Source organism: Hyla sarda, chromosome 6 (assembly GCF_029499605.1).
Source record: "Hyla sarda isolate aHylSar1 chromosome 6, aHylSar1.hap1, whole genome shotgun sequence".
Classification (NCBI taxonomy): Eukaryota; Metazoa; Chordata; class Amphibia; order Anura; family Hylidae; genus Hyla; species Hyla sarda.
This window is the reverse complement of record NC_079194.1, coordinates 2,869,255-2,879,254: the sequence shown is the minus strand read 5'-3', so window position 1 is coordinate 2,879,254 and position 10,000 is coordinate 2,869,255.

The following is a 10,000-nucleotide window of genomic DNA, read 5'->3' as shown; positions in this document are numbered from 1 at the left end:
GAGTCCTTAAGGGGTTAAAATGCTTTGCATATTATAAAAATCATTGTGTCGGACTGTAAAACAATGAGAAAAAAGAAAAGGAAATAGTTTAAGCCCCCCCCCCCCGCGTTAAACTGCGCCTATTTTTTTTGTTAACACGCCCATTTTCTTGTAATAAAAAAAACACTCCGAGTGTTTTCAAAAGTGTAGGTTGTACGGTGTAAAAATTGGGCGCAGAATTAGTCGCAAAAATGGTGCAAAAAATTTAAGGCTATGTATATATATATAAATATATATATATATATATATATATGTATATATATATATAATATCACTGATCGGTTTGCCCGTTATTATAAGTTTTAGAGGTCTCCCAAGTTTTAATATAGACTGACGAACAGGGAACCTTTTGAAATTTCTTTATTATTAAAATTATGAACACTTGTCGGGTATATATTATTAGATCGCACCTTAGCTGCCTATTTCTTGCCTTGAGCGTAATTACCATAAAGAGACATGTGTCTTGCTTCTGTCTTCTTGTTGTGTAATATCAGGCAGTGTTCAGACTTGCATATATTGTGCGTTATATTGTTATGCACAGTTTTTGCAAAAGTGTGCAAAATTCTTCTTAACTTTCGCAATTAGTATATCAGGCAGTGTTCAGACTGTGCATATATCATGCGTTATGTTGCTGTGCATAATTATTGCAAAAGTGGCTATGTGCAAAATTCTTCTTAACTTTCGCAATTAGTATATCAGACAATGTTCAGACTGTGCATGTATCATACGTTATGTTGCTATGCACAGTTATTTGCAAAAGTAGTTATGTGCAAAAAATTTTTCTTAACCTTCGCAATTAGTATATCAGGCAATGTTCAGACTGAGCATATATATCATGCGTTATGTTGTTGTGCACAGTTAATTTCAACAGTGGCTATGTGCAAAATTCTTCCTTACTATATCCATTAATGTAGTGCTTGTTCATGTGAGTACATTGCATATATAGCCCTTATTTACTCATAGCAATGAAGTATTCTTGCACTGTCCACAGTTTCTTATTGCACTATTAATTATTACATATGCCACTTAGCTTATTTTCTTTTTCTTTTGGAGATAAGGTGCGTCTTTGGCATCCTTGGAGCTTGAATGTGCATGTTAAGCCGATCCTTAGCCGATCCTACGCGTTTCCTCTGTGCGATTCTTCAGGGACCTTGTTGCGGCTTTTCAAAAAATCTAGGCTTGCATCTTTTTTAATAAGCGGCTCCTTTTATGTGTGTGGCTCTGATGCCGGCCATACTCCATTTGAGAGAGTCCTGATGTGTGTGGCTCTGATGCCGGCCATACCTGAGAGAGTCCAGCCGCGGCAATAGAGAGCGCAGGTTCTATGCGCAAGCTGGAGATTGGCGGACCAAAGTAATAGGTGGAGCGAAGGAGGAGTTATTGAGTATAAAGCACGGCGGGAAAATCAAATGGAGTATGGCCGGCATCAGAGCCACACACATAAAAGGAGCCGCTTATTAAAAAAGATGCAAGCCTAGATTTTTTGAAAAGCCGCAACAAGGTCCCTGAAGAATCGCACAGAGGAAACGCGTAGGATCGGCTAAGGATCGGCTTAACATGCACATTCAAGCTCCAAGGATGCCAAAGACGCACCTTATCTCCAAAAGAAAAAGAAAATAAGCTAAGTGGCATATGTAATAATTAATAGTGCAATAAGAAACTGTGGACAGTGCAAGAATACTTCATTGCTATGAGTAAATAAGGGCTATATATGCAATGTACTCACATGAACAAGCACTACATTAATGGATATAGTAAGGAAGAATTTTGCACATAGCCACTGTTGTAACTAACTGTGCACAACAACATAACGCATGATATATATGCTCAGTCTGAACATTGCCTGATATACTAATTGCGAAGGTTAAGAAGAATTTTTTGCACATAACTACTTTTGCAAATAACTGTGCATAGCAACATAACGTATGATACATGCACAGTCTGAACATTGTCTGATATACTAATTGCGAAAGTTAAGAAGAATTTTGCACATAGCCACTTTTGCAATAATTATGCACAGCAACATAACGCATGATATATGCACAGTCTGAACACTGCCTGATATACTAATTGCGAAAGTTAAGAAGAATTTTGCACACTTTTGCAAAAACTGTGCATAACAATATAACGCACAATATATGCAAGTCTGAACACTGCCTGATATTACACAACAAGAAGACAGAAGCAAGACACATGTCTCTTTATGGTAATTACGCTCAAGGCAAGAAATAGGCAGCTAAGGTGCGATCTAATAATATATACCCGACAAGTGTTCATAATTTTAATAATAAAGAAATTTCAAAAGGTTCCCTGTTCGTCAGTCTATATATATATATATATATATATATATATATATATATATATATATATATCACTTAATTTGGTCAAATCCAAATGTCTGAAGGTCAATAAAAACAGAAGAAAATCGCAGGAGCAGGTCAGAAGTCCAGGGCTGTTATGTCTCCTTTATGCATAGCTTTTTACAGCACTTTTGTGGTTTATTTTTATTTTTTTTTAAATAAATTTATTATATTTTTACAATATTAGCAAAAGAAAAACATACTCAGAAACCATAACAAGGTATATACAAAGGTAAATCAGATTTTCCTAAATCTTTCTTTTTCTTTGATCCTGTTCATTTCACTTATTTAAAGGGTTTTCCAGTGAGACATTTTTATTTTTTTCATGGAGTTGTGGTGCTTTGAAAATCAAAGGCAAAGTGTCTTCATCATTTCAGTGGCACAGGGTCCCTGGAGCTCTTCATTTCCCTGACGTACAGTAGTGATGATCTGCCTCTGTGACTGGATAAGTGGGGGTTTCCTAAAGTCAAAATGTCATAAGAAACCAAGAGTGGCCAACAAAGTCAGGCATCATCATGAGCATGTGATCAGGGCAGGTGAGTATGTGTAGATAAGCATGGAATCAGGGTAGGTGAGTATGTGTAGATAAGCATGGGATCAGGGTAGGTGAGTATGCTTTATGTAGTTCAACATGGGATCAGGGCAGGTTAGTATCTGTAGATAATCATGGGATTAAGGCAAGTGAGTATGCTTTGTGTAGATGAACATGAGATCAGGGCAGGTGAGTATGCTTTGTGTAGATGAACATGAGATAAGGGCAGGCGAGTATGCTTTATGTAGATGAACATGGGATTAATGCAGGTGAATATCCTTTGTGTAGATGAGTGTGAGATCAGAGCAGGTGAGTATGTGTAGATAAGCATGGGATCAGGGTAGGTGAGTATGGTTTATGTAGATGAACATGGGATCAGGGCATGTTAGTATCTGTAGATAATCATGGGATTAAGGCAAGTGAGTATGCTTTGCGTAGATGAACATGAGATCAGGGCAGGTGAGTATGCTTTGTGTAGATGAACATGAGATAAGGGCAGGTGAGTATGCTTTATGTAGATGAATATGGGATTAATGCAGGTGAATATCATTTGTGTAGATGAGCATGAGATCAGAGCAGGTGAGTATGTGTAGATAAGCATGGGATCAGGGTAGGTGAGTATGCTTTATGAAGATGAACATGGGATCAGGGCAGGTTACTATCCGTAGATAATCATGGGATTAAGGCAAGTGAGTATGCTATGTGTAGATGAACATGGGATTAATGCAGGTGAATATCTTTTGTGTAGATGAGCATGAGATCAGGGCAGGTGAGTATGCTTTATGTAGATGAACATGGGATTAATGCAGATGAATATCCATTGTGTAGATGAGCATGAGATCAGAGCAGGTGAGTATGTGTAGATAAGCATGGGATCACGGTACGTGAGTATGCTTTATGTAGATGAACATGGGATCAGGGCAGGTTAGTATCTGTAGATAATCATGGGATTAAGGCAAGTGAGTATGCTTTGTGTAGATGAACATGGGATTAATGCAGGTGAATATCTTTTGTGTAGATGAACATGAGATCAGGGCAGGTGAGTATGCTTTGTGTAGATGAACATTTAGGGACAGATATGGATTCCTTGCTATATAGTTTTTCTATTATCTGTATTACTTCCCAGGCAGAATAGTAGCCGCCCTGTCATCTCACGTTCATCTTAATGATCTGCAGGGCACTGGGAAGGAGTAAGAGGTCATTGCAGCCATAACTACATCTTATTGTGACTGTGCATGTATTATGATCAGGCCCAGATTCTAGTCTTGCTCTGTGGTGTCTATCATCTTTTTACCAATGAAAACAGCGAAACATGTAAAATGTCTTACAGCTGATCCAATGCTCTGGAGCAGCTATTTTTGACGACCAGTCTCATATTGTTAAGAGTTGAGTTTTTATTTGACTTGTGCAGTTCTGTGCGGATTGTCATTGTGTTTGTAGCCAATTTTTCTTGTATCTCTCTAGTACCTTGTTCTACTCTTGATCCTTTAGATTGTTCTTGTTTCTATTTTGTGTAATCCTGACTTCTTGTATTTTTACTTGTCACTGTTTATAGAGATTCTGCTTCCCCCAGAGCCTTTTAGTCCTGTCTATACATCAGCATGTAGTGTAAGATTTTCAGGTCACAGCAGGGAAATGATAGTGAGACAAAAAATGACCGGTTAGAAATCAGAATATTGTCAGCTCGTTACTGATGATGACGATTAATGATTAGGTTTGAATTCCGGAAAATATTTAAGCAAAGATTAGGAAAAGCTGGTTAGGGTCAGCCCTTGTATTCTATTCCTGACTGCCGTCATTATCATTTATTAGCTTCATCATCCATTTTGTCTCCAGTTCCAGTCATCTGATGGTCCAGTCCTGTTTTTGCTTTTGTTACCTTCCATGTACGTTTTCCATTGATTGCCATCCTGATTTTTCCACCTCCCTAAGTCCTGGGGATATCTGAGTACTGGGAGCCACAGTTAGGACCCCATAATGATGACTGCTATGGTGTTCATCCATCTAGTGACCAACTGATTTGTTACAATTCTGCTCTTCTATATCTTGGCTGAGTTGTTGGTGAATGGGTGCGTGATTTTAGCAATAATAATGGCAGAATATCCAGGTCATTATCCCCCCCTCTGTTTGACCTTTGACCCCTTATTATCAAGTGTTTGCACATAGACGGAAATAAAAAGAGATTTTTCTTCAGTAATGAATGGCTTACAGCTCCTTAAGGCATAAATGGGTTAAATAAACAGCCCCTTAAATCATCAGCCGTCAATTCTCTTACTAAACACCTCAATGTTCACACGTCTCCCCCTCAGCGCTCGCCCACGATATGATGAAACGCTATAGATACCACATGGTGAACCTTTGACTAATGAGGAGGAATAAAGGACATCTTAATCATTGTAATATAGATTTCATTCTGAAGGGCTCCTCTAGCGTACAAAGGCTTTATTTTAACATTATGAAACTACATTTTAAAAAGGGTTATAACCTTGCCTTTAATCACCGCGACTATGTCAAGAGAATGTTAATCACACAGACCTCCAAGTAAGAGATACATTAAATATGGTATATTAATATCTCTGCAAATAAACATTCCGCACACTGCAACGTCCTCAGCAGGAGCTCGTACTTTTCACATCATGTTTTATGGCTGTTTAATATAAAAATGTTATCATATTAAGAACGACAACGATGAATGAGAAGAATACATTGTGATGGGGCCATCAAGATGTCGGTGGCAGGTTACTTCACCATGCCAGGCTTCTGGGCTGCACCAGACGTGTGTCTCCGCCATAATTTGTGTTCATCAGCTCTAGAGATGAGGCAAATAACTGGTCCCTAAAGATGAGGCCAATAACTAATCCCTACAAACGCGGCCAATAACTGGTCCCTACAGACGAGACCAACAACTGGTCCCTAAAGACGAGGCCAATAACTGGTCCCTAAAGATGAGGCCAATAACTAATCCCTACAAACGAGGCCAACAACTGGTCCCTAAAGACGAGGCCAATAACTGGTCCCTAAAGATGAGGCCAATAACTGGTCACTAGAGAGGAGGCCCATAACTGGTCACTAGAGAGGAGGCCCATAACTGGTCACTAGAGACGAGACCAAACACTGGTCCCTAAAGACAAGGCCAATAACTGGTCCCTACAGACGAGGCCAATATCTGGTCACTAGGATGAGGTCAATAACTGGTCACTAGAGATGAGGTCAATAACTGGTCGCTAGAGATGAGGTCAATAACTGGTCACTAGAGAGGAGATCAATAACTGGTCCCTAGAGATGAGGCCAATAACTGGTCACTAGAGATGAGGCCAATAACTGGTCACTAGAGACGAGGCCAATAACTGGTCACTAGAGATGAGGCCAATAACTTGTCCCTAAAGACGAGGCCAATAACTGGTCCCTAAAGATGTGGTCAATAACTGGTCACTAGAGACGAGGCCAATAACTGGTCACTAGAGATGAGGCTAATATCTGGTCCCTAGAGATGAAGTCAATATCTGGTCACTAGAGACGAGGCCAATAACTGGTCACTAGAGATGAGGCCAATAACTGGTCACTAGAGATGAGGCCAATAACTGGTCCCTAGAGATGAGGCCAATAACTGGTCACTAGAGATGAGGCCAATAACTGGTCCCTGGAAATGAGGCTAATAACTGGTCACTAGAGATAAGGCCAATAACTGGTCCCTAGAGATGGAGCCAATAACTGGTCACTAGAGATGAGGCCAATAACTGGTCACTAGAGATGAGGCCAATAACTGGTCCCTGGAAATGAGGCCAATAACTGGTCACTAGAGATAAGGCCAATAACTGGTCCCTAGAGATGGAGCCAATAACTGGTCACTAGAGATGAGGCCAATAACTGGTCACTAGAGATGAGGCCAATAACTGGTCTCTAGAGATGAGGCCAATAACTGGTCACTAGAGATGAGGCCAATAACTGGTCACTAGAGATGAGGCCAATAACTGGTCTCTAGAGATGGAGCCAATAACTGGTCACTAGAGATGAGGCCAATAACTGGTCCCTAGAGATGAGGCCAATAACTGGTCACTAGAGATGAGGCTAATATCTGGTCCCTAGAGATGAGGTCAATATCTGGTCATTAGAGACGAGGCCAATAACTGGTCACTAGAGATGAGGCCAATAACTGGTCACTAGAGATGAGGCCAATAACTGGTCCCTAGAGATGAGGCCAATAACTGGTCACTAGAGATGAGGCCAATAACTGGTCCCTAGAGATGAGGCCAATAACTGGTCCCTAAAGACAAGGCCAATAACTTGTCACTAGAGATGAGGCCAATAACTGGTCCCTAAAGACAAGGCCAATAACTGGTCACTAGAGATGAGGCCAATAACTGGTCACTAGAGACAACTTCAATAACTCAGTAGACACAAACGGATTTGTGAAAATTTGTCTTGACAAGTGAATAATTTTACCAAATCAGACAATGGAGGCTCCACTGTTGGATACAGATCTATATTCCAGTATCCATAGTTCCTTAGCTCTGTCTGGAAAATTCTGACGGACAAATTTACACAAATCTGCAAATCCCTACAGGTGACCGAAGGCAAATCTCATAACTCGTGGGTCCCAATCCAAAGGCTTTATCAAGGTCAAAGATGTTTAGAGATGACCCTCTCTAAAATGGGGCTGCTGGTGAGATCATTCCCCTTTTGCCACCCCCAATAAACAGGGTCTTGTTTAGGGGAACCCAGAGCTAGTCAAGAACTTTCTGTCCTGCTGCATGTGGAAATGTACCGTATTACACGACATGGAGATGAATGTCCGTCCGTCTCATACCAGCACAGCTCGTGAGATCCAACCCCCCCAGTCATGGAATGCTAAAACAAAGCCACACTGTCAATAAGAGGGCTACTCAACTTCCTGTCAGCTGAGAGGGAGGAACCGTGGAGCTGGTGACAACACCACACTGACAATGAGAGGACTACACAACTTACTGTCAGGGGTTAATCATGCCTAAACCCGTACAATCTGTGATAACACTATATTAGTAAGTTATATATCTTGCGGTGATAGTTTCGTGTAAATACAATCTTCTGATACCTGAATACTCCTTTAAATTACCCACATGCTCTATTAGCAGAGAGAGATATTAATTAAGGACGTTACCTGCTTAGTCACAGCGGCGGAGGATTTGTCACATCTGTGCACTGCATGGACATTGATTTCAATGGGTGATGCTGCAGGGGAAATGATGACTTGCTGGCAGCTTCCCCTGACAATAATCATATATTAGGCAGGTGCATTGCTGATTTTAATGTCGTGTTCCCAGAGATGTAGCTTAAAGTTATTACATATTAATGCAAAATCTGTACCAGGTGTTCTTACCAGGTAGGGAGACTGTAAGGCCCCTTAGGTACCAGGATGTAGGCAAAGCTGCTGCCCCTTCTTCCCTATAGCTACTGTTCCCCCCTATAGCTGTTCCTGACCCCTATAGCTGTTACTGACCCCATATAGCTGTTCCTGACCCATATAGCTGCTCATTCTTCCCTATAGCTGCTCCTGACCCCTATAGCTGCTCCTGACCCCTATAGCTGCTCCTGACCCCTATAGCTGTTCCTGACCCCATATAGCTGTTCCTGACCCCTATAGCTGCTCCTTCTCCCCTGTAGTGGCTCCTGCTCCCCTATAGCTGTCCCTGACTCCTATAGCTGCCCATTCTCCCCTATAGCTGTTCCTGACACCTATAGTTGCTCATTCTCCCCTATAGCTGCTCCTGCTTCCCTATAGCTGTTCCTGACACCTATAGCTGCTCCTTCTCCCCTATAGCTGTTCCTAACACTTATAGCTGCTCCTTCTCCCCTATAGCAGCTCCTTCTCCCCATAGAAGACCCTGCTCTCCTAAAGCTGCTCCCGCCCCTATAGCTCCTTCTTCTCTCCTATAGCTGCTCTCTACCCCTATAGCTCCTTCTTCTCTCCTATAGCTGCTCTCTCCCCTATAGCTCTTTCTTCTCTCCTACAGCAGCTCTCAACCCCTATAGCTCCTTCTCCCCTATAGCTGCTCCCCCTATAGCTCCTTCTTCTCTCCTATAGCTGCTCTCTCCCCCTATAGCTCCTTCTTCTCTCCTATAGCTGCTCTCTCCCCTATAGCTCCTTCTTCTCTCCTATAGCTGCTCTCTCCCCCTATAGCTCATTCTTCTCTCCTATAGCAGCTCCCGCCCCCTATAGCTCATTCTCCCCTATTGCTGCTCCCCCTATAGCTCCTTCTTCTCTCCTATAGCTGCTCTCTCCCCCTATAGATCCTTTTCCTTTATAGCTGCTCCCCTATAGCTCCTTCTTCTCTCCTATAGCAGCTCCCGCCCCCTATAGCTCCTTCTTCTCTCCTATAGCTGCTTCCTCCGCCTATAGCTCCTTCTTCTCTCCTATAGATGCTTCCTCCCCCTATAGCTCCTTTTTCTCTCCTATAGCTGTTCCCTCCCCCTATAGCTCCTTCTTCTCTCCTATAGCAGCTCCCGCCCCCTATAGCTCCTTCTTCTCCCTTATAGCGTCTCCCGCCCCCTATAGCTCCTTCTTCTCCCCTATAGCGGCTCTTGCCTCCTATAGCTCCTTCTTCTCCCCTATAGCGGCTCTTGCCTCCTATAGCTCCTTCTTCTCCCCTATAGTGGCTCCTGCCCCCTATAGCTCCTTCTTCTCCTCTATAGCGGCTCCTGCCCCCTATAGCTCCTTCTACTCCCCTATAGCGGCTCTTGCCTCCTATAGCTCCTTCTTCTCCCCTATGGTGGCTCCTGCCCCCTATAGCTCCTTCTTCTCCTCTATAGCGGCTCCTGCCCCCTATAGCTCCTTCTTCTCCTCTATAGCGGCTCCTGCTCCCCTTTAGCTGATTCCCTGTTGTTTGGCCCTAAGGTAATACAAATCTGAATTACATAACAAATGTGAATCTTTTTGCACACAATGTAACCTGCTAAAAACAGAATGTCATTCAAAAGAAAAAAACAATAATTTTTTGAACCTGACATTTTCCTATAGTAAAACCTGGAATATTCCATTAACAATTAAAGGGTCCATTATCTTTGTTCAGCATTATAGTCTATGAAGCACAGG